We start from the raw sequence: 436 nt of genomic DNA, 5'->3' as shown, positions 1-436 counted from the left end.
TCAGTATCTCAAAATATTACAATATTTACATTTGAGTTTCATTAAATGACCATCCCTACAGTATAAATTGCGGGAATCTTTTTTTTCTTTGAAACCACAATAATGGGGAAGACTAATTATTCATATTTCCCCTTTGAGCTGATTCGCTACACTGGAGTCAGTGCATGAAGAGTCACCACGCTCAGACGTCTTCAGGAAAAGGGTTACCAAGCCACTTCTGAAACAGAAACAACGTCAGAAGCATCTTACCTGGGCTAAGGAGAAAAAGAACTGTTGCTCAATGGTCCAAAGTCCTCTTTTCATATGAAAGTAAATTTTGCATTTCATTTGGAAATCAAGGTCTGGAGTCTGGAGGAAGATTGGAGAGGCACAGAATCCAAGCTGCTTGAAGTCCAGTGTGAAGTTTCCGAAGTCAGTGATGATTTGGGGTGCCGTG

The sequence above is a fragment of the Sinocyclocheilus anshuiensis genome, unplaced genomic scaffold (assembly GCF_001515605.1).
Source record: "Sinocyclocheilus anshuiensis isolate Anshui unplaced genomic scaffold, SAMN03320099.WGS_v1.1 scaffold838, whole genome shotgun sequence".
Taxonomy (NCBI): domain Eukaryota; kingdom Metazoa; phylum Chordata; class Actinopteri; order Cypriniformes; family Cyprinidae; genus Sinocyclocheilus; species Sinocyclocheilus anshuiensis.
This window is presented reverse-complemented; position numbering follows the sequence as displayed.